Source organism: Chiloscyllium punctatum, chromosome 25, assembly GCF_047496795.1.
Source record: "Chiloscyllium punctatum isolate Juve2018m chromosome 25, sChiPun1.3, whole genome shotgun sequence".
NCBI lineage: Eukaryota > Metazoa > Chordata > Chondrichthyes > Orectolobiformes > Hemiscylliidae > Chiloscyllium > Chiloscyllium punctatum.
Window position 1 is genome coordinate 54,453,874 of NC_092763.1, and position 22,500 is coordinate 54,476,373.

Genomic DNA, 22,500 nt, shown 5'->3' on the forward strand with positions numbered 1-22,500 from the left:
GATAATAGCAGCTGAGATACTGTTTGAGGACTCATCTGCTGAGGTAGTTTGGGCTGAGGTTAGAAACAGGAAAGAAGTCACCCTGTAGGCCTCCAAATTGTTACAAGGATATAGAGGAAAGGATAGCAAAGATGATTCTCGATAAGCGCGAGAGTTACAGGGCGGTTGTGATGCGGACTTTAACTTCCCCAATATTGACTGGGAATTCTATAGTTCAAGTAGTTTAGATGGGTCAACTTTTGTTCAATGTGTGCAGGAGGGTTTTCTGACACAGTATGTAGACAGGCCAACAAGGTGCGATGCCATATTGGATTTGGTATTGGGGAATGAACCCGGCCAGGTGTTAGATTTGGAGGTAGGTGAGCACTTTGGTGATAGTGACCATAATTCAGTTATATTTACAATAGCAATGGGATGGGATAGGTATATACAGCAGGGAAAGAGTTATAACAGAGGGGGGGAAGGCAATTATGATGCAATTAGGCATATTTAGACATAGGATGGGGAAGGAAGCTGCATGAGGTAGGAACACTTGAAATGTGGAGCTTATTGAGGGAACAGCCACTGTGGGTCCTTGTTCAGTATAGACATATCAGGCAGGGAGGTAGTTGTCGAGAGAGGGAGCCATGGTTTACAAAAGAGGAAGAGGAAGAAGAAGGCTTATGTGAAGATGAGGCATGAAGGCTCAGTTAGGGGCCTTGAGAGTTATACATTAGCCAGAAAAGATCCAAAGAGAGGGCTAAGAGCCAGGAGGGGACATGAGAGGTTGTTGGCGGATAGGATCAAGGGAAACCCTAAGGCCGTATATAGAGATATCAGGAATAAAAGAATGACTCAAGTAAGATTAGGGCCATCAAAGATAGTGGTGTGAAGTTTTGTGTGGAATCTGAGGATATAGGAGAAGCACTTAATGAATACTTTTCGTCAGTATTCACATTGGAGAAGGGCAATATTAGTGAGAATACAGAAATACAGGCTATTGGATTAGATGGGATTGCGGTTAAAAAAGAGGAGGTTTTAGCAATTTTGGAACATCTGAAAATCGATAAGACCCTCTGGGCTAGATGCGATTTATCCTCGGATTATCTGGAAGGCCAGGGAGGAGATTGCGGAGTCTTTAGCTTCGATCTTTATGTCATTATTGTTGACATGAGTAGTGCCAGAAGACTGGAGGACAGCAAATGTTGTTCCCTTGTTTAAGATGGGGAGTTGGGACAACCCTGGTAATTATAGGGCAGGGAGCCTTACTTCAGTTGTGGGTAAGGTGTTGGAAAAAGGCTATAAGAGATCGGATTTATTCCTCTGGAAAGGAATCATTTGATTAGGGATAGTCAACACGGTTTTGTGAAGGGTAGGTCATGCCTAACTAACCTTATTGAGTTCTTCGAGAAGGTGATAAATAGGTGAATGAAGGTAAAGCGGTTGATGTGGTGTATATGGACTTCAATAAGGCATTTGATAAAGTTACACATGGTAGGCTATTGCAAAAAAATGGAGGTTCAGGACTGAAGGTGATTTAACGGTTTGGATCAGAAATTGGCCAGCTGGAAGAGGGCAAAGGATGGTGGTTGATGGGGAATGTTCATCCTGGAGCTCAGTTACCAGTGGTGTGCCACAAGGATCTGTTTTGGGGCCACTGCTGTTTGTCGTCTTATAAATGATCTGGAGGTGGGCATAAAAGGCTGGGTTAGTAAATTTGCTGATGACACGAAGGTAGGCAGAGTTGTAGATAGTGCTGAAGGATGTTGTGGGATGCAGAACTAGGCTGAGAAGTGGCAAATGGAGTTTAATGTGGAAAAGTGTGAGGTAGTTCACTTCGGAAGAAGTAACAAGAATGCAGAATACTGGGCTAGTGGTAAAATTCTTGGCAGTGTAGATGAACAAAGTGGTCTTAGTGTCAGGTGCATAAATCCCGAAAAGTTGCCACCCAGGTTGATAGGTTTGTAAAGAAGGCATATGGTGTGTTGGCATTTAATGGTAGGAGGTTGAGTTTTGGAGCAATGAGGACATACTTCAGCTGTACAAGACACTGGTAAGGTCGCACCTGGAATATTGCATGCAGTTCTGGTCACTGCATCGTAGGAAGGATGTGGAAGCTTTGGAAAGGGTTCAGAGGAGATTTTCTAGGATGTTGCCTATTACGGAAGGAAGGTTGAGGGAAAGGCTGAGGGAACCGAGGCTGTTTTCGTTGGAGAGAAGAAGGTTGAGAGGTGAATTAATCAAGATGTATAGGGTAATCAGAGGGTTAGATGGGGTGGACAGTGAGAGCCTTTTTCCTTGGATGATGAAGGCCAACACAAGGTGACATAGCTTTAAATTGAGGGGTGATAGATTTAGGACATCTGTCAGGGGTAGTTTCTTTACTCAAAGAGTAGTAAAGGTGTGGAACAGCCTGCCTGCAACAATAGTAGACTCACCGATGGTAAGGGCATTTAAATGGGCATTGGACATACATATGGATAATAATGGAACGGTGTAGGTTAGATGGGCATCAGATTAATTTCACAAGTTGGTGCAACATCGAGGGCTGAAGGGCCTGTATTGCGCTGTAATGATCTATGTTCGATGTTCTATTCATAATCATGATTCAACCACAATCACAACTTCCAACATCTGGTCATCATCACCACCAAGACTACGTATTTAATATTACTTGCATCAGCTTGTAGCTCAGCTCATACTGTGAACTGATATGTCCATACTTTTGTCACTTCTAACCTCCACAATTCTAATATTGTCCTGGACAGCTGCCTTTCTCCAGTCTATTCCACACATCCAACATTCTGCTCTCCATATTGTATCCGATACCAAACCCAGCTGATCTCTAACTTCTGTCCTTTGTGATCAATATTATCTCCCAATTATTCAAGGACCTCAAATATAAAATGATCATGCTCATCTTGAAATACTTTTATGGTTTGTACCCTTTCAATTTCTATAGCCTTCTTGCTTGCTTTGCCGTTCCTGGTATTATATGAATATAGATTATTGTTGTTTGACCTGGACATGATATCTGTTCCATCCAACACTAAGGTCAATAAAAATTATGTTGTTTTGAAAATCTGATTATTTTATTTGTTTCCTGTAATAAGATAGATTTATAGTTGGTTGATTGCATCCTCTTCAAGCAGCTATAGTGGAACCATCTTTGTGGATCCAGGGAAATGTTAATGGATTCCTAATCCAGAACCTTTGACTAATGCTCAAGAGGTATGAATTCACATCCTTCATAATAGCTGGGGAATTTAAACATAATTAAGTAATCTAGAATAGGTAATATTAAGTAAGTAAAACTTCATCTGGCTCACTAATGTCCATGAGGGAAAGTAATTGATTTTCCTGGCCTAAATGTGACTCCAGACGCACAGCAATGTATTTCACTCCTAATTGCTCTCTTGTAAAGCCAAGCAAGCTACTCAGTTGTATTAAACCATAACAAAAAGTTGCATAACATACAAAATTGGAACAGAAGTCAGCCATTTGGCCCCGCAAGCCTGCGTTACCATTCAAGAAGATCATTACTGTTCAATTTGTCCTTTGAATTCCATGTTCAAATCTACCCCCTAACAATCTTAGATTCTTGTTAGGCAAAGGAATCAACTTAACCCTGACATATAAGCATTCAATCTTATCACATTAAACATTTCTTCCCCTGATCATCAATTCAGCAATGGCAACAGTATGTACTGTTTACAAAATGCTGTGCAACAACTCACCAAGGCCTTCAAAAAACCCTTGCAAACTTGCGATTTTTACCATGTAGAGGAACAAGGACATGGGGACACCATCACCAGCAAGCTTCTCTCTGTATTATGCTACACGTAATTGCTGCACATAATAATGATTTGGAAACATATTACATTCCTTCACTGTTGCTGTGTCAAAATTAGCATTAGACCCCAGTAGCTCAACACAGTGACTCACCATCACCTGGTCAAAGCCAATTAGCAATGTGCACTAAATGCTGGCTGGTCAGCAACATCTATGTTTCATGAACAAATAAAGGTTCAATGAAGCATAGTGGTTGCCTCACTCATTTATTTCAGTAGGCTGTAGTCACTCGCATTATCTACATTCAAAGTCATCATATTCTTGTTTTTTTTTGTCTTAGTATTCTGCTCTTCTTCATGATTTCATGCTGCTTGACATTAACATTAACAAGTACTAGAAGTTTCAATTTGCAGCAGAGTAGAATTGCTGTCGATATTTCACTTGAGATGGCATTAGTCGTAGATGCTAATTATGCTGGAATGCCCTAAGTTCTCCTTATTAAGATAAACCAGTCAACTGAATAATTTGGACGCCAGTTCTGTTCATTCTCATGAATCTTGCAGCTGCCTGTTGAGGTATAATTTGATGCTTGTAAAGTCCTGCTGGAATTGAGAATGCTGGAATAGAGATCAGTTATCTGACTTTAACACTTCTGGAATCTCATACACTACAAAATTCTTGTCTAGAAATCGAATACTGGTTCTAGCCTCTGTAAATTGGGTTGTTTCAACTGCTGGAAATCAGAGAAATATATTGATCACTGCTAAGAGATAATTTCCTGCTAGAATGAGTTCACAAAAATCAACGTGAATCTGCTGAGGATAATCAAATGGATCTGACATAGTGCTTGTAACTGCTGTGCACTGTTTTGAAGTCTAACCAGCTTATGGCAATGCATTTTTTTTTCCTGAGTGGTACCATAATTCTCAATCAGATAGTTGTTGGGCAGGGGCCCTTAAAAGAAATTGCCTCCTAATTTCACAACAATTGGCACTGAATAAAAAATCAATCAGAAAGGCTGATATGGTCTTCGGAAAATATCACACTGGATCAGTTGAACATGCACTTCTGATGAGGTATGGATTACTCCATAAGTATTACTCGACAAAGTACTCGTGATTAAGTAACCTGGGAGTATATGATGCTGAAACAAAAGCAGAAATGTGGTGCCGAAGTTGGGTGCCTGCATTCATCTAGATGCACTGTTGCTTTTGACACAAAAGATAGACCATAACACCATAAGACATCGGAGCAGAAATTAGGCCATTCAGCCTATCATGTCTGCTCTGCCATTTAATCATGGCTGAGTAAGTTTCTCAACCCCATTCTCCTGCTTTCTCCCTGTAACCCTTGATCCCCTTGAAACTCAAGAACTTGTTTCAGTCTTAAATATACTCAATGACCTGGCCCACGCCAGCCTTCTGCAACAATGAATTCCATTGATTCACCACTCTCTGGCTGAAGAAGTTTTCCCTTATCTCCATTCTAAAGGGTCTTCCCTTTACTCTAAGGCAGTGTCCTCGGGTCCTCATCTCTCCTACCGTTGGAAACACCTTCCCAATGTCCACTCTGCCCAGGCTGTTCAGTATTCTTTAAGTTTCAATTAGATCCCCCCTCATCATTCTCAACTCCGTCAAGTATAGACCCAGAGTTCTCAAGTGTTCCTCATATGTTAAGCCTTTCATTCATGGAATAATTCTCCAAAACCTCTTCTGGTCTCGCTCCAGGGCCAGTACATTATTCCTGAGGTATGGGACCCAAAATTGCTCACACTGCTGCAAATGTGGTCTGAGCTTTATAGACCCTCAGAAGTACATCCCTACTGTTACATTAGTACAAATGAAATCCAGCACAAATTAAGTTTCTGAGATTTATTTTGGATCTGAAATCATTAATGCCCAGAAAACTTATTTCCTAAGTCAAATTTCTTACCATTGGCAATCTCTGAATTGCACTCATTTCAAGAAAGTTCTGAACAAAACAAGCTGGACACATAAAGCAAAAATAAACATACTTTAAAAGCTTTGGGAATAAAGTGTATGAAACTGTGCATGGTAATTTATCAAAGAATTTGTAAAGCTTTATTGTTAAATATTTGCATTTAAAAATGCTATGGTAAATTATGGCAGAGTTTGGATTTTTGATAAGCAAATCAATTTGAGTAGAAAGTCAAAGAGAATACATGCTTCTCAAAATGGATCCAATTGTGGCACAAATTGTGCTTAGACCACCAAATACACCCAAAGGATTTAAGTCTCCAGCACACCCATCCTTCAGTTTAATGAGCATAAAAATAAAATATTTGCTTCAAATGTTTTACATTTCCCAAACTTAATGTTTGAGCTAGATGGGCACATTCTTATTTAGTGTCAAATTATGAGCAGTTTGTGTTTTTTTTATTGTGAATATCCAACAGAAGCCAAGTTGAAACTGCCCAAGCTCATTTTGCACAGTTCCCTTGATAACCATTAGGTAGAGAAAATGTTGATCACATCTGTTTGAGCTGAATTCAAATGATGTCCCAATGGTAAGAGGGCAGCGCATAACTAAGAATGAGATGTAAAATTGACATCACTTGCAGTTGGGAAGATTTTATTTTTAAGAAAACAGATTATGTTTCTCCAAAATAGCCATCGTAATTTGTTCATCGAAAAAAATGCAGATCTCAATGGAAGTTCTGGATACAAAACAGTCGTTGTTATCTAGTATGATATATCAGTCTGACTACAGCCGAACATTCATCAGCTAATAAATGCAGTATGCATTATGACTTGATCAATACATTATATTAGAGGAGTGGTGGCTTATTCCCATTGCCACTGTAATCCAGAGACTCAGGCTAAAGGTCGAGTGATATGAATTCAAATTATATCACTGCGGATGGTAAAATTTAAATTCAGTTTTTATAAATCTGGTTTAAAAGCTGATTTAAAAGTGATCATGAAACCATTGTTGACTGACCTAAAAACTCATTCAGTTCACCAACAGCTTTAGGGAAGGAAAATCTGCCATCCTTATCTGGCATATATATGACTCCACATTCACAGTAATTTGGTTATTCTTAAATACCTTCTGAAAATGATTGGGTAATAAATGTTGGTTTAGCCAGTGATGCTCACATCCTCATGATGAATGAAAATACAGTTACATGATACCTTTCAAAGAGAGGCTCTTCTGCCATATATTCTAAGCTTTTCATAATATTAACTTCACCTTTCTGCTACATTATTTCTCTGTTTCTCAAATAAGTTTCAGAATATTGGTTCAGGGAAAATGGTACTTTAGGCAATTTGTTTCAACATTGTGATAGCACACTTTTTTTGTGCTGTACCTAAATCATCTGAAATTGCATTTGAGGCATCACATGGTTGTGAAAAGTGCAAAATCAAAGTATGTCTTTTTTTTCTTCTGTTGCTACCATTATACCTAACAGTAACTTGCAACCACCCAGCCTTCATTGTACACATTTTGTTTTACAAGCTCATGAATAGCTTTGTTAAAATCGGAATAAGAAGACCCCGCTGGGGTCCTAAGCATTGTCTCTCAGCCTGATTTGCATGTCTTAATCAGGTTCCCACCTCAGTCAGACAGATATCTGAAGCACTGTAAGAAAGGTTCCAGTAAAGATCATAGTAAACAGGAAGTGAGTGGGAGCATAAGTCTTTGCAGAGCTCGTTTTACCATACATCTGCTGTGCCTTTGCTGACAGCAATGGTTAAAAATTTTACCCTGAGTGGGAAGTTTTTACTTAACCACCAACTAGAATTCAGGTAAATTTTGCAGTGAAAGGAAGTAGTTCTTAACAAGTATAATCCATGTTAAGTATTTCTTAAGTACAAAACAAAGCAGGAGTAGAAGAAAACAGCACAGAGCAGATAACATGCTACTATGCAGGTTAACCTGAGGAAATGAATATCCTATGATCGTGCGTCAGCATTTTTAAGGCATCCTTCCTCAACTGTTGCAGAAAATTAGCCATGTCAGAAAATTCCTTGCAGCAGCAGCAATTTGCTTCTAAGTCTAGATTTCCAATCATTCTTGACTCCAGTTTATCAGTTAAACTTTAGTCCTGTTATTATATACTGAGGTTAACTAAGGGCAAAGGAACGGTGCCACTATTTAATTTGTCAGAAAATCTCTTTTTGCCTCCAATGTTCTTTCTTTACCAGAAGGTGTTGATTCTCACTCGACAGTGAATGAGAACAACAGTTGGCACAGACATATAGCACTGTTAGTGTAACAAATGTCCAAAAGCACTTTGGAAAAAAGAAACAACAGAACAACAGAAAAAAAAGATGGTTAGGAGAGATGCTTGAGAGTAATTTCAGACAAAAGGTTTGAGGGGTGGAGGAGTGAAATTTAAAGGAGGACAGTGGTAGTAAGTTGCAAAGATTTTAGGAGAGAGTTCCGGCGAACTAGGCTGGGGTTACTAAAGGTTCACCTTTGCTGCTTGTGCAGACAGATGAACAGGATATATGAGTTGGAGATGGAAGACAGGAAATTATATAACTGTGGAAGGCAACAAAATAGAACTATTTCTAATCTTATTCAATGTAATAGATATGTATGTTCCATTAAAGGGTTTAATCAGTAACAATCAAATGCAGAGATCCGGATGATGTTTTTTTCCTTTTTTAATACATGGATGTCAGTTTATAGTGCATTGACTATCTGTTATACTTGCATCTGTTGTGAGAATACTAACATTACAAAATGTACAACATCATTTACATCTGACGTAATTGGCCAGAATATTTTGGGCCAACAGAGGTCTTGCACACCCATTGGAAAACCAACTGAACCTTGTCAGTTCCAGGGGGGAGGCCTGATGACACCTAAGTGGTCACCGTCAGACCTTCCCTGCAGTTGAGGTCACCAGTGGCATATGTTCGACTCACTAAAAGCTACTAAACCACTCATAAGGCTTTCAAGTGCCAGTGGGCACAGTTGCAGCTGTCAATGATGCACCCATCCAAAGCCCAAGATAAACATGGAAGGTGGGTCAAAGGTGAGTGAGTGGGGTGTGACTCACGGTTGTGGGTGGGTCAAAGGCATGAACATGGGATTTTCATTTATCAATGATGGCTCGGTGATTCCCTGGTTAGTACTGCTGACTTATTGTGCCGGGAACATGGGTTTGATTTCAACCTCGGATGACTGTCTGGAGTCTCCCTGTGTCTTCTTGGGTTTCCTCTGGGTATTCCATTTTCCTTCAACAGTCCAAAGATGTGCAGGTTAGATGGAACGGCCATGATAAAGAAAAATGCCCCATCGAGTCCAAGGATGTTTCGGTTAACCATCCCAAAAATCCATGGGTTTACCGGAGTGGAGAGAAGCGGTGGGTCTGGATGGGATGCTATTCGGAGGGTCAGTTCAGACTTGATGGATCAAATGGACTCTTACTGCAATGTAGGGATTCTGTGATTCTAACAACCCCCTGCCTGATCCTGGGTCCTCAGGGATAACCTTACCCCAACTCTCAAGATTCAGTTGCCAAACATAATAGGGTTAGCTGGGCAGCTTTCCAAGGGTACAGAAAATCCATGTGGCTTTCATTTAATCCTTGAGCTCGGGTTCTCTTTTGGTGCAGTGGTAGTGAGCCTATGCCTGGATTTGAGTCCCACCTGCTCCAGAGGTGAGTAATAACATCTCTGAACAGGTTGATTAGGAAAATAGGTCAATAATAAAAAACACACAACTGAGTTGTGATGGGACCAGCGATAATGGGTAACAATTAGCTTATTAATTAGCCTAATTGGCACATTGTCAGTGGCTAGAAATCCTCTGCAGTCCATTTAGTCCTCCGATTTAACTTGGGGAAGATTGGCTCCCATCATGAAGTTAATTCAGGGAAACACCTATGATTACGTGGCCTAGCCACCATGGCTTTGTTAAAATGGGCTATATTAACTCCAGCCGATGAAAGGCAAATGCTTTTTCTTTCCACGAAGTGATAACTGTTTCCTTCTTTAACTGGAGAAACTTCCAATAAGAGGCATCCTTCAAGTTTCATATTAAGTTTGTGATTGGAGAGACCTGATATCTTTATTTTGATAACTGCAGAGGCCGGTGTCCTGTCACCAAGTAACCCTTTATTTACTGATGCCAGCCAGCTTGGAGTCAATCCCAGAAGTGAGGAGATTTTAACTCCCCTGTTTAAAGTAATTTTTTTTTAAATTCCCCACACTACCTCCCAACAAAGTTAAAAATCACACAACACCAGGTTATAGTTCCAACAGATTTAATTGGAAGCACTAGCTTTTGGAGCGCTGCTCCTTCATCAGGTGGTTGTGCAGTACACAATTGTAAGACACAGAATTTATAGTAAATGTTTACAGTGTGATATAACTGAAATTATATATTGAAAAATACCTTGGTTGTTTGTTGAGTCTCTCCACTGTTAGAATGACCATAATAGTTTCACTTCTTTCATATGTAAATCACAAAACTTTTTTAAAAAGTTCCATTCTCAGGTTAACTGTAACAATTGGTGTAATCTGAGAATATAACTGAGGACATAAGTAATGCTGATGCTTCATAAGGTTCTGATCAGATCACATTTGGAATATTGTGAGCAGTTTTGGGCCTTGTACCTAAGTAAGGATGTGCTGACAAGGATGGGAACCAGGGAAGGTTTACGAAAGTGATCCCGGGATATGAAGGGCTTGTCATATAAGGAGCAGTTCAAGATTCTGGGCGTCAACTTGATGAAGGTTATAAGGATGAAGGGATCTGTTTGGAACTTGTAGAATTCTGAGAAGCCTGGATGGAGTGGATGTGGAGAAGATGTTTCCACTAGTAAGAAGAGATTAAGATCTGAGGGAACAGCCTCAGAGTGAAGATATGACCTCTTAGAACAGAGATGAGAAGGAATTTCTTCAGCCAGAAGGTGGTGAATCTGTCAAATTCATTACCATAGAGGGCTCTGGAGGTTTTGTCACTGAGTATATTTAAAACAATGTTGTGTAGGTTCTTGATTCATAAGCGGAAGAATGGTGTTGATAGAAATATCAGCCATGATTGAATGGTGGAGCAGCCTCTATGGGTTGAATTACTTAGTTCTGTTCCTATGTCTTATGATCTTATGTATCAAATTAAGTGCCTTTCCACTTACCCACTGTATCTGAACTGCCTCGTCAGCTAATCCTCATATCATAAGCCTTTAACATAAGCCTATGGAAGACTGGGGAGCTTTATAAGTGTGGGAGTTTTAAGGATTAATTCTTGATTAAATGTATTGATAGTTGTTTTGAGCATCTAGCATTTTAGAGATTTGCTGTTCAGTTAAATTTAAAATTTCAAGATGCTTTCATGCCTCAAGGAAACTTTCTGCTGAGAATAGATGTACTGTAGTTAGTTAATTTGATCGCGAGCTAAAACTAGTTGTTGTGACAGAGCAGAGCTGACTCATCTAAGGTATCAGCACTATAAATAAGATGCCTGTAGCGTGCAATTGGCACTGAGTGGAAGGATTGAGAATTTGGTCATTTAGGACTTGAGTGAAGTGGGAGAGGGTGGTTTGCCTTTACTTTTCCAGACCTTTTTTTAGAGTGCACCACATCAGCTTGTGTACAAAAGTGACAGCATTGTAATCTGGTAAACCAATCCATCAGTAAATACTCAGGCTTAACATTCAGTCATAAACAGTTTCAACATTTAATAGACACAATAAAATTGTGATGGGGAATAATTGTTAATTTTATGACTCATTAGCTTAAGAAATTACATTTTCACTAATTCGTACAATGACAATCGGGAGATGGGAATTGTGTTGCATCTGCAGATTGTGGGAGGCACTGGATACATAAATTAAAAGCTGGTGTAGGAGAAGTGTTTATGGGTCACTGGCATCAGTAAAAGGTAAGGTGGGATTTGCATCATGTCATTGTCCACAAATGAACTGTGCTGGGACCAGTGTTCTAGCAAACTGTATTTTTTTTATTCATTCACAAGATGTAGACATCACTGGCTGGGTTACTGCCCATCCCTAATTGCCCAGAAGGTAGTTAACAGTCAGTCACATTGCTATGGGTCTAAGTCACATGTTATCCAAACTAGGTAAGAATGGCAGTTTCCCTCCCTCAAGGGCATCAATGAGCCAGATGGGCTTTTCTTGACAATCAACAATGGTTTCATGGTCGTCATTAGACTCTTAATTTCAGATTATTATTGAATTCAAATTCTACCATTTGCCATGGCAGGATTCAAACCCAGGTCCCGAGAATATTACCTGGGTTTCTGGATTAATACTTAAAAATGCGTTGCTGGAAAAGCGCAGCAGGTCAGGCAGCATCCAAGGAGAAGGAGAATCGACATTTCGGGCATAAGCCCTTCTTCAGGAATGAAGATTCTCCTTCTCCTTGGATGCTACCTGACCTGCTGCGCTTTTCCAGCAACACATTTTTAAGCTCTGATCTCCAGCATCTGCAGTCTTCAATTTCTCCTTTCTGGATTAATAGTCTAGAGATAATACCACTAGGCCATCACCTGCCTAGCATAGGTCATTTATTTAACGAAGGAAGCAAGCTTTAAGCTAACCAATATTTTGAGAGACCAGGCTTGGGTGGATGGACAAAATCAAAGGGTTGAGTGAAGACAGGAGGGCAAAGTAGGAAAATGGGAAATGAAAGTCAGAGAGTAGATGGATGCATTAGAGAAAATAAACCTAAGAAAATACCAACAGTCAAGATTAGATCTTACAAAGATAATACAGACACAACTCAACACTGTTTCTGAATGCACCTAGCATTCATACCAAAGCAAACTAATTGATAGCACACATTAAAGTAAATAAATACAATATGATAACCATTTGAAGACATCACTGTATGGTGTCAAGAATTGGGTCTTGCGGGGTATGTGACATTCAAAAAGAATGAGAAATGAGGAAAGGTGCAGGGTAGCACTACCATTCAAGGATAGAATTTGTGCATTTGTTAGAGATGACCTTGGTTCAGGAGATCAGTGTGTAGAATCAGTTTTGGTGGAGATAAAGAATAGTCAGGGAAAGATGTCACCAGTGAGAGTAGTCTACAGAATCCCTGATAATAACCACAATGTAGGACAAAGTTTATAAAAGAAAGGAAAATCAAAGAGAACCTTTTGATAAAGTAATGGCCAGAACCATGGTTGATTTTAATCCACATAAAAACTGAAAAAAAAACAGATTTGCAATGGTCGTCTGGTTAAGAAGTTCATAAAATGATTTTGAAAGAGTTTCTTCAAGCAGCACCTTCAGGAATGAACCACACAGCAGGTTATATCAGACTTGGTATTGATAAATGTGACAGGATTAATTAATGATCTTAAAGAAAAGGTGCCGCTAGGTAGCAATAACCACAGTAATTATTGAATTTTTCATCCTCTTTGAAAGGATGAAGAGTGGGTCTAAGGCTAGTTTTTTTACTTTTTAAATAAGGATTGCTAACTGGACTGGGCTTTTAGGCTAGGAGCTATTTTAATAGGGAACCGGTGGTAGAAATGTCAGGGATCTTTTGGAATAAATACTTTTATACTTTAAAGAAAATTTCTCAGGAGAGGAATCTGCATTTGTCATTAACGAAAGCAGGTAACAAAAGCTTAGTCTTGAAGAAATCTCTGTGAAAAGTATATAGTTGTGCAAAATGACTGGCAGGTCAGACGATTGTTCAGAATAAAAAGACTGGCCAAGAATGGCAAAACGATTAATCAGGAGAAATTTTTAAAAAGACCTATTTTGAGATGTAAAAAAGGAGTATTAAGAGTTTCATTTGGTATTCAAAAAGAAAAGAGACAATGAAATAAATGTTGTTTGTCCTGGGGTTGACAATGGGAATGACTGATAGATGATGTAAAATAGTGGATGAAATGAACAGAAGATTAGCTTCTATCTTCACTATAGACAATAGTAAAAAAATTCTACAATAGTTATAACTGACATTCCCTCCATGAGCCTCTGAGGTCCATATGCAGCAACGACTTTTGCAACTAGAAGTCAATGCCGCAGTCAGCGTGTTGATGCTGATGGCTTTGCACAGAACCTTGGAACAGCTGCGTGTACACGCAGCAGAGAGGGAACATTGGTTTTAACTCAGGAGATAGAAGGGATAGACATACTTGATGAATTTGCAATCACCAGGGAACTGGTACTGAGCAAATGTAGGCTGAATAGTTCTGGGTCCTGTTGGGCATCATCCTGGTGGCACATGAGGTAGTAGATGCATAGATATTAATTTCCAAGATTTGCTAGATTCTGCCAAGTTTCTGTCAGAATAACTATAACTCTTCCTTTCAAGGAAAGGAGGCAGAAAATACAGAACTTTACCTTGGTTGACTTAATGCCGTTGTTGGGAAGGATTTAGAATAGCTCATTTAGGAGGTATTAATTCCACACTTCCAAAAACTCAAGGTAATTAGGAAAAGTCAGCAAAGGTTGTAAAAGGGAAATTACGTTTCACCAATTTATTGTAGTTCATTCAAGGAGTAATATGCCTTCTGGATAAAGGGGAGCCTAGAGATGTATTATTCTTGAATTTCCAAAATGCATTTGGCATGGTGTGACATAAAAGGTAATAAAAGGCACAAATTAGGAGCTTCGTTAAACTGAGTTCAACTTTAGTCCAAACTACTAGAAAGGTGATTTTGACCCAGAGGATTGTAAAAATAATATATAAAATGAGTATATGCGGAACTTTACTCTGGATTCCTACAGAGCATAAATATGTGCCACACAGGCAACCATTATTGGCTATAAATCAACAATTGATATTTCCACTCAGAGTTCATCATGTTGATTGTGACAGGGAAGGTACAGAAGTGTCCACTCTTCTGAAATTTGGATTTGGGATTAAATTGAAGTCTGAAGGACCCACAAGGGAGGTTCAACTCTGCCTTCAATTGACCCATCAATTTTAGATTTTCATGGAACTGAGGAAAAGTTTAAGCCAGACGCAAAAGTCAGGTGAACTTATTTAAAAAGAAAGATTCCTACCACCTAATTTTCCTAATGGCTAGGCACTGGTGTGATGGGGTCAGCTCCACTGGCTCAGGATGCAGCTACAAAGTGGCAACTTTGGAGGAAAATTGAGGGTCAGGCTGGCACACAGGAGTTTATTTTTAATTCACTCATGGGATGCAGGTGTTGCTGGCTAGGCAGCACTTATTTTTATTGCCGGTCCCTACTTCCCCTTGAGAAGATGTTTTAGCTGCCTTCTTGAACTGCTGCAGTCCACATGCTACAATTAGACCCATAATGCCATTAGGGAGGGGGGAATTGCAGGATTTTGACTCATTGATCATGAGAGAATGCTGATATATTTCCAAGTCAGGATGGTGAGTGGCTTGGAAGGGACCTTGCAGGTAGCATATCTGCTGCCCTTGTCCTTCTAGATGGAAGTGGTCATGGATCTGAAAAATGCTGTCAAAGGATTTTTGGTGAATTTCTGCAGTGCATCTTGTAGATGGTACACACTGCTGCTACTGAGCATTGGTGGTGAAGGGAGTGGATGCTTGTGGACGTGGTTCCAATCAAGTCAGGACAAGAGCTTTGTCCTGGCTGGCATCAAGCTTCTTGGGTACTGCACCCAACAAGGCAACTGAAGAGCATTCCATCACAGTCCTGACTTGTGCCCTCTAGATGGTGGACAAAATTTGGGGAGTCAGGAGGTAAGTTACTCACCACAGTATTCTTGTCCCTGACCTGCTTTTGTAGCCACTATTTATATGGTGAGTCCAGTTAAGTTTCTGGCCAATGGCAATCCCCAGGATATTGATAGTGGGGTCTTAGTGATGGTAACACCATTGAATGTGAAGGAGCAGTAGTTAGATTGTCTCTCATTGGAGTTGGACATTACCTGGTATTTGTGAGGCATAAATGTTACTTACCCATTTGTCAGCCTGAGCCTAGACATTGACCAGATCTTGTTGCATTTGAACATGGACTGCTTCACTATGTGAGGAGTTGCAGATCATGCTGAATATTGTACAATTATCAGCAAACATCCCCACGTCTGACCTTGTGGTAGAGGGAAGTTATTCGATGAGGCAACTGAAGATGGTTGAGCCTTGGACTCTACCCTGAGGAACTCCTACAGAATCATCCTGGAGCTGAGATGACTGACGTCCAACTATCACAAACATCTCCCTATGTGCAAAGAATGACTCTAGCTAGCGGAGAGTTTGCACCTCATGCCCATTGATTCCAGTTTTGCTCGGGCTCCTCAAATGCAGCCTTGATATTGTTAAACTTGAAAGGGTTTCGAAACTATTTACAAGGATTGTGCCGGGATTTTAGGATTTAAACTATCGGGCGAGGCTGAATATATTGTTTTTTTCCCAGGAGCACTGGAAGCTGAGGGATGATCGTATAGAGGTTTATAAAATCATGAGGGGCATGGATTAGGTGAATACCCAAGGTCTTCTTGCCAGGTAAGGGGAGTCCAAAACTAAAGGGCATAGGTTTAAGGTGAGATGGGAAAGATTTAAAAGGGACCTAAGGGGCAACTTTTTTCCCATACATGGAGGGTGGTGTATGTATGGAATGGGCTGCCAGATGAGGTAGTGAAGGCTGATACAAATACAACAGTTGAAAGACATCTGGATAGATATATGAATAGGAAAAGTTTAGCGGGTTATGGGCCAAAAGCTGGAAAATGGGACTAGATCAGTTGAGGATTTCTAGTTGGCATGGACAGTTTGGACCAAAACATATGTTTTTGTGCTGTATAACCCTCTGACTAAATGACTCTATCTCGGCGTCTCAACTGTCACACCTTTTAATATTTTCTCATTCCATTTTAGCAAATATGAAATTATTTCTTTGTACTTCTTTTTATAAGTTTCAGACCAATGTTTATCACCCTCAAACTGAATGTAAATTTCACAATCATGCCCTGGTCATTCATACCTACAACAACCTATGAGGTTGTTAATTAACTCTGTCTCATTACACATTTTGTAGCCTTTAAAAAGTTTGTTCCATGGCGCATGCTGGGGCACATTTTTCTTAGAAACTGACATGACTGCGCTGTATGAACTCATCCCACTTAGCAGAATCTCACTGAAGATCATGGTGCATGCAGCATGAGTTCTGGGCCATGTTTGGTTTCGGCACCTGAATTAAATAACATTTCAAAAACATTCTGGTCACAGTCCCACACCTATTTCCTTACCCTGCATTCATTAAATGTTAATTAGTGTGGAATAATGCCAGCAAAATCAGTGGTACTCACCAGAATGATGTATATACGTACACATTTACTTACGTCTCACTTCTATGTTTCACAACAACGGAATAACTAAACAACAGCTTCAATTTCAGCACTTCATTAGTTTTCAAAATTGGTTTGTGATAAAGAAGTTATCTGCATCATAAGTTTGGCCAAATTCGCAACCTCTTAACATGAGGATCTAGAAATTAGATAATGTTGCACCTGCTTTTCTGGCACATGAAAGCCCATTGTAGCAGGAATATGCACACTATTGTTCAACATCAAAACTGTGCTGCTTGTTATATTGGTTAAGGCTGCTCCTTAGGTACCCAGAGTGCTCACCTGAACCTTCTATCAGTCAGTTTGCATTTGTAAATTGTGCATATTTTCTGGCCCCTCTTGAAAAATTCAATTGCAAATTATCACAGAAAGTTGTGCAGTTTCTTCATGAGTTCAGTGCCCAATCTGCCTTCGTGAAAGGGTTCAACGAGTTTAAACTATTAACCTTATTTTTGTTATTGTGGAACCCAAAGAAGCCTGAATCTTTCTTAAATAATTGCACAGAGGTCAGTATCCCACCACTAAGACACCTTTTATTTAAATGTGCTCAGTATACTGGCTGTGGCCAGCCAGGTTAGTCAGTCCCTGAAGTGAGGAGACTCTAAATCCCCTGTTTATAGCTGTCAGCCAGGGCTCCCTGATTGGCCCGAGTTAACAACTCTAACCAAGGATCTAATAGTCAATAATATCTACCTGGTTCCAATCGCTACATCTTCTAATTGATCCAGTCAACATCCAAGTCTACACCGAACCATCACATGTTGCACCCTCCATCTCGATTGCCTTTTGCCACTTTTCCCAACCTATTTAACTCCTCACCCCACAACTCTGGTCTGAGGACTTCAGCTACTCCCCAAATCAACTCAAGTTGCCTTGATCCAAATGTTATCAAAATACCAGGTATTTGATCATGTTTGTAAATATCCATTTTTACACCACAAAGACAAATCTTTAGACACCTCGCAAAGCAAGTAACTTTCACAACAAAATTAATTTAATTTAAAATATTCCTGAGCAAATTAACAAATTACACCCAGTCTTAATAACTTGGCAATCAAAATATTAACATATTAAAGCTAGATTTAGTGCTTTCAAATGTTGATTGCATGTACGTCATATTTCAGCCAATATACTAACTACAAAGTGAACAGACAGTTTGCATTTTGAGGGCTCAAAGTAATCTAATCATAAAAAAACTGAAAGCAAGCAAAAAAAACCCTGCATTTTGTTAGTGTCATGTCCTCCAGTACTCATATCTGATTATTTATTTCTGGTTTGCATTATGTAGCTGTTGGTGGCAGTCTATCAGAGATGCTATAGGTAAGTATCTTTGGCTGGACTGCTGCTGGCACTCTGGCACAATCTGAAGCACTGCTTCAACTGTAAGCTTCCATTTGGCAGCAGAATCAATGAAACAAAATAAACAGTTGGTGTCAGTGCCAAGAGGTGTTGTCAGCTGCAAGTCTTCTATGGCTTTTGCTGATCTGAACACCAAAGCCTTCCTGCATGGGTCAGCAACCTGATTTATTCTTTTCATACCAGGCAGCATATGGAAGCAACAACCTCCAAAAGGAGTGCAAGAGTATTCCCTTCTCCACCCAGAAATCTGCCTTGGTGCAGACCTTGAACATTTTAATATACTGTTAGGATTGAAAGAAAAACAAAATGAATATATTTTTAGATTCTTCAAGTGATTGCAGTTTTGCACAACACAAATTACTGTGTTCACAAAAACAGAAATTGGAGGAGAAACTCAGCAGGTTGGCAGTATCTGTGGAGAGAAAGCACAGTTAACATTTAGGGTCCAGTGACCCTTCCTCAGAACTGTTCAGACGATGGGCCATTGGATTTAGTATTAACTGTGCTTTCTCTTTACAAACTCTACCAAAACTGCTGATTTTTTTCTACCAATTTCTGTTTTTGTTTCAGATTTCCAACATCTGTAGTTCTCTGTCTTTTTTTAGTCTTATAAATGATTGTGGCACCTATGATTAAAGCTATCCTATAGTGCACTATGATTGCACTTACATGGAGGGTTCATCATAACATGTTTTTAGTGATATGGTATACTACCTCAAATAATGCTTTTTTCTCCTGGAACAGTGTGCAGAGGAAGGGTTGAAAAAATTATTGAATGCCAAGTACAGAAGCTGAATGCTATTAAGTGTCTAATGTTGTCAGATTGTGGAACAAAACAGATTACAAATTGCCCCATACTGGTGGTGATGTCGTCTTATCTCTCTTAACCTTGGGGAAAGGCTCGAGCATTGTCACATCTTTGTAAGCAAGGTACATTTGGACTCATCATTTGGAGATGCCGGTGTTGGACTGGGGTGTACAAAGTTAAAAATCACACAACACCCGGTTATAGTCCAACAGGTTTAATTGGAAGCACACTAGCTTTCGGAGCGATGCTCCTTCATCAGGTGATAGTGGAGGGATTGAGCCCTCCACTATCACCTGATGAAGGAGCGTTGCTCCGAAAGCTAGTGTGCTTTCGATTAAACCTGTTGGACTATAACCTGGTGTTGTGTGATTTTTACACTTGGACTCAGAATCCTTGCTACACAGGGCTAGCACCTCATCAGTACAAAAGAGAAAAGCATTCTGGTAGTAAATTTCACTCGTGTGAAATAATATGAGCAATGTGTTCATAATGTTTTACACATTGTTTGTGTGACATGTATGAGCAGTAATGTCTCCCCAATGCCTCGAACATCAAGGCATTGTTTCATTCACAGGAAAGAACGTCATAACTGACTGCCACCATTAAATACTCCCAAAAGAAATGTTCTTTCTCTCTTTGTAGAAATTGCAAATTCTTGGTTATAACTGCCTTGGAATGTGATAAAGTGACACCAGTGACTGTTTCTTGCAAGCTGTTGTAATTGAAGTGAATGTGTGACGTCAATCACATTAAAGCCAGAGGGGCAGCTATGAGTGTGTCCTTTGTGCTCAGGGTCTGGACAATTCGCAGTTGTGCGTTGTTGATATTGTTGCAAAACAGCTACAGCAGTTCCCGTGGTTTGGCAGTTTCCAGAATAGTCTCTGTGCACCAACTGAAAAACACAGGAGCAACACTTAAGACTGTACATTGGACATGTTGTCTCATACAGTTCACCCACAGCGATTCTTATCACTTGATAATGATTTGTGATGATAAAAAAATCATAACTGTGTTTTATTCCGCAAGGGCAGTCGGGGGGAGAAAGATATTATTGTATTGGATAAGACCTGTAGCATTGATAGAAGATCCTTTCATGGAATCTAATTTTACATTACAGTCATAACAACACAAACACGAAAGCAGGGTGTGGAATGGTGATGTTATTTAGTTCCAACTTTGTGAATTCATACCAATATTGTTTAAAATCAAGTTTTCTCTTAAATATCTACTTAGCACCTTGCAATAGTTGGATGTCAGGGAAATATGTTTTTTTTCATGATTATTGTGAATTTTTAAAATTTTGCGCAGTATTGGTTATAAAAAGTAAAATAAATTAGACCAGCGCTTACCCATCACAAGTAATACTGTGGCAATTCTCCTGACTTTTTAGTTAGATGGACGATTTCCTGGACACAGTAAATATCAGAAAATAGGTCAGGTTAAATAAACACCTGGGAAGAAATATACACAATCTGCTGATATCCACCAGTTAAGTGTACCTTTGCGCAATCAATGGATAAGTTCCTCTAAACGGGGCAATCAACAGGTGAAGTGTAAGGAAGCCTCTCAAATTTAATCAAGTGATTCAAGAATGGTGTCTTGCTCAAATTCAACTGCAATACTTGGAATGAGTGAGGGCAGAAATGCAAGAGGTGGGTCAGGTATGACTGACAGATGTGTTGGCTGCAGAAGAGTGGGAGTTCTTGGCTGAGGGGTAAATGTAAGTCATGTCAGAGTTCCCTTTGGAAAGTAGCATCATCAGAACAGATGTGACAGAGAATCTGGAAGATTTTTCCTTACTCTGGCTTAAATAGATGATCCCTTAATTTTAAACTATGAACCCTTGTCCGAGATTATCACACAAGAGGAAAGACCCATTTCATATTCACCTGGTAAAGTATCTTCCGGATCCAATCAATTTCTGAATATTCTAAATACTCTCTGATATTCACACAATCATGATCTGATTGAGTATAGAGCATATTCTATCATGAAGAAAAACGACTGAAGTTTTTAATGCTTAGTCATGGGCACGTTTCTATGGAGACACTGTTAATTTTATGTAATCTAGGTTTTATGTAGTGGCTCATTTTCCCAATACTTTTGCTGAGTACAGTTCTAGTACAATGCTGGCAGGTCTCTATCAGATTATCGTAAACACCATTTTTAATGTATGCCAAGAGAGGACAAGTGTTTGCTGATTATTTGATAATTCGAAGCCTTTTTTAATCACCTCAATGGGGTTTCACATCATTTCCCCAAAAAAGATGCTGGCCACGTACAAATGGAAACGCACAACTGGAAATAATTTCACTCCTGCCAAGTCTAGCGGCAAACTGATATAACAACCATACTGCCAATCTACTGAGATTGGCAATCTTAACACAAGGACATAAATTTGGGATCTTGCTTTTTTTTGACTCAGTATTGCAATTGCTAAATTATTAATTTAAGAATAAGATGACAGAAAGTGATTAAATTGCATTTGACCTTGAAAATCATCGAAAGAAGAACAGATTCCAGGCTGTGAGTATTTGTTTAAAAATGTCATACATTTATCAACAGATGATAATGCTGCTATTATGTAATGTCAACAGATCCTAGAAATAATTTAGTAAAATGACTGAAATTCAGGGCAAAATGTGTTGTTTTTCTGAAATTCACCAACAAGTCAAGTGTTAATGAAACATTTTTTAACAATGTTAGATTCATGAAAACAGGAAATAACCAGTTCATCTGATTTTAATTATGAAGGACCTCCATTACTCATACTCCATTTGTGCCATCTTTTCTGATTACAGATGGGTGTGCTATCACATCATGGCATAAACCTATGCTACCAACCCCCTCTGTCTAATATAAATCAAACTACAATTCAGGAAAACCTCCATAGTCATTTTATGCAATTTGCATTCATTTATGTTTGAAAAGAGATTGTTGTATCACCTGTGTTAAAGCTATCTGAGGGGATGCTTGATGATCTAGTCGTTTGGATTATTCATCCCGGTGAGCAGATGGTCAAGGCTTCACTGCATTTTCAACCTAGTTGCCAATGTAGCGGAAAAACTTTAAAAAAAATACTTTCACTCTTGATTTTATATGCGGGGTTGGTGTTCTGACTACTAAAAATTGGTGGACTTTTTCTATTGTCAGTGCACAAAATAACAAACCTAAACTGATGCCCAACCTGTCCGCTCCTAGTGTTAGGGAGCAACAAGTTCCGTTTGAGATCAGCATGCTCCAAGGAGACATGGGCCTTATGGAAATTAGTGTTTGGAATTTAACTCTGAATAATGAGAGTTCTCGGACCTTGTG

General features: G+C 39.4%; 1 protein-coding gene across 5 annotated transcripts in view; it reads left to right on the forward strand.

The window, feature by feature from the left end:
* The window catches only part of tenm1 (teneurin transmembrane protein 1), a 2,368,941-nt gene that overhangs the window by 1,297,240 nt on the left and 1,049,201 nt on the right, over window positions 1-22,500 (forward strand). The gene's annotated exons all lie outside the window — the stretch shown is intronic.